At 38.3% G+C, this 3,008-nt stretch overlaps 1 non-coding gene across 1 annotated transcript; it reads left to right on the top strand.

Moving 5' to 3' along the window:
* The first annotated feature begins 2,000 nt into the window (after positions 1–2,000).
* TRNAL-UAA (transfer RNA leucine (anticodon UAA)) lies at positions 2,001–2,084 on the top strand. Its single transcript has one exon. It is a non-coding gene; the product is annotated as a tRNA-Leu (tRNA).
* Positions 2,085–3,008: the final 924 nt, after the last annotated feature.

Below are 3,008 nucleotides of genomic sequence, written 5' to 3'. Positions count from 1 at the left end.
AGCTGCGATATCATCCACTGAAATCCACCTCCATCCTCCTTGAAGAACAGCATCAGGTACAAAAATAATCTTTTATCCATCTTCTTTCTCATTCTTCTATCTTCATTTATCATTCTTTTCTTCTTTTCTTTAATCTTCTATCTTCTTTTTTGTAATCCAATAGATCCCCATGGTAAATCCAGCAACGGAAGTTGCCTTGACGTCTTTGTGAGCTAAAATGTGACAGAACAGGCCTTATATAGGGTCTGCAATGTCACATTTTAGGATCAGATGGTACAGCTACAATCCAATTGGTTGCTGTCTCATTTCATGGCTTTTTTTATTTAAGGAGGTGAGATCATCTTCAAGGGAGGTACATCACATCCTTAAAGCCACATGGCTCATATCACATGGTATTACAGCCAATGGGATTGAAAGCAATCCCATTGGTTCCTGTGTGCTAATGGTCATTGTGTGCTTGAGAGAGTGTAGTGGATTTTTCTAGATAGTGTCATGTTGCTGTAAAAGCTGAAAAAAAGTGACAGCACGTGCGATGTGTCCAATAAGTTAGAAGGGAGTGTGGAAACCAGGGGTTGTAGAAAGTGATTAATGTAGTGAGAAAGATACTCCCAGTGACCTATACTCAAGAACAGGAAACCTCATTTCAGAGCACTCAATCACTATGATTTATGAATTAGTTAAAAATCTTTTAATGTAATCAAATGAATATAAAATTAAGGGTTTTAAAATCGAGCAACACAATCAGTGACTATGATCGTGTTTTCAGTGCTGTATAAGCTCTGATGTTCATACAAATGTATAAAATTGGTGACTAGGACAAGTCATCAATAGGGTGCTATGAATATAGACCAGCCCTGATAAAGGGCTCAAAAGGACAAGTAAACACACAAACCTTTTCACTGACTGCTATATAAGTCTTAATATCTCATCTGGTGGCTCACATACTGATTAAAGCACTGGAATATGGTAGCAAATACACCTATATAGACACCCCGTTAGTGTGCTTATGTACATCACACAGTAGGAATAAGGTTAGTGAATCTGAATAGGATGCATAGACTGTTTGTTAATAAACCATACTCCTCCATCCACATTGAACCAGTATTGTTATTAGCGTGGATTCACATGGAGTAGGGGTATATGCTTGTTTGAAAGAGGTGTAATAACTTCAAAGTCATATGCCGGTGTGATCATCAGAACATTTGTGTACCCACAATGCTATTGTGATCATATCAGTGCAGGTGACCATAAGAGGATCCATTACACACACAATGGTATACTGTCAGAGACACACTGGCAGTGAGCATATTTGCAGTGCAGTATCCAGTATATTAAATCCTGTTGGGATATATAGGCTTCTTGTTAACAAAAGCGCACTCCATTAGTCACGTTGATCCAGTATTATAGTCAGCGTGGATGCACATGGAAATCAGTATAAATTTTCTGTAAGTATAAGGTTAGTAGTAGGAAGACATACATTATGTCAAACCTTTTTTGACAGGTGCCACGCCCCCTTTTGCCCTAAGCCCCACCCCCTTTGGCCATAACCCCGCCCACGTGCCCCGACCCTTCCGTATCCGGTCCCGCCCCTTCGTATCTGGCTCCGCCCCCTGCGCCAATTTTTTTAGGTTGATGCCCCCTATGCCAAAAACTCACGGTTGACACCCCCTACGCCAAAAAACGTGGTTGACGCCCCCTGCGCCAATTTGAATTTTTTATTATGATGTGTATTTTTTATTCTTTTTTTGTGATTGGTGCATACTGCTGACGTAGATAGGAGGGGGCGTGTACATATGCGGGGCATGTCCAGGCATGTTTATAGGCGTTTGGGACATGCCCGAACATGTTTTTTTTTCATACGGGCAAGTCTGGACATGTTTATTTTGAAATAACGCAGTGCGCATGTCAGAAAAATTCAAAAGACTATGAAAAGAGGTCATAGCAGTTTTTTTTTAAAATTCAGACAGAATAGTGCTCTAAGAGGATAAACCGCCTCAAGTGTCAGGGTGGCCGAGTGGTTTAAGGTGTTGGATTTAAGATCCAATGGACGTATGTCCACGTGGGTTCGAATCCCTCCCCAGACAAAATCTTTCTATATATTTTTTATATATTTTTTATTTGTATATAGTCTATACATGTGTAAGCCGCTACATAAAAATATTTATTTATTTTTAAAAGATAGAACATTTTTAAGCATGAATTAATTACAAGGCGTATTTACAAGTAAAAAAAAGTAATAACTAAAATAATTACTAATTGATACAGTAGGCCTATCAGGAGAAGCAAATCATTAAGCAGGATGATTAGCCTAAGGGATACCTTATGTGAGGTTCAACAGTTTATCAGTAACTCATTAAACAGATGCAGAAAGCACAACACGCGGATGCATGTACAGCCAGCAACAATAAATGCTTTAGAATCTGGGACAAAAATAGTCATAGAAACATTATATTGATTTATTAAACACTTATAAAGAATGCACAGACATACAAGATAAAAAAAAACGGATTTCCAATTACGAAAAATGTATTACACGCCGAAAACGCCGGGTTCCTTTGGCGGCATACAGAGTTTAAATAATGCAGCAAAAAAAATACGGTATTTCAAATGCAACGGTCAAAAATTATCTTTCAGATCAAGATGTCTATTCATTATACAAACCGGTGCGAAAAAATTTCAAAGGAATATGATTTGCATTGCTAATATAGATTCACAATGACAAGCTGAACTCGTATCAATGATTGATTTTGCCAAGTTTAATGACGGCGCCCACTATATACAGACGGTTATTGATATTTTGTCAAAATACGCCTGGGCGAAATTGTTGCGAAATAAAACCGAATTAAGCATCGCTACTGCGTTGCAGGAAATTTTCTTAGAGGGCCGTGTGCCTCAAAAGTTACAAACTGACGGTGGTAAAGAATTCTTGAATAAGAATGTTAATTTACTGCTCAAAAAGTATGGCATTAACAGTTTTATTTCTGGCAACTCAGTTAAGGCCTCAGTTG

This window comes from Ascaphus truei, chromosome 4 (assembly GCF_040206685.1).
Source record: "Ascaphus truei isolate aAscTru1 chromosome 4, aAscTru1.hap1, whole genome shotgun sequence".
NCBI lineage: Eukaryota > Metazoa > Chordata > Amphibia > Anura > Ascaphidae > Ascaphus > Ascaphus truei.
The sequence above is the reverse complement of the archived record's forward strand: the minus strand, read 5'-3'. Positions and strand labels throughout refer to the sequence as shown.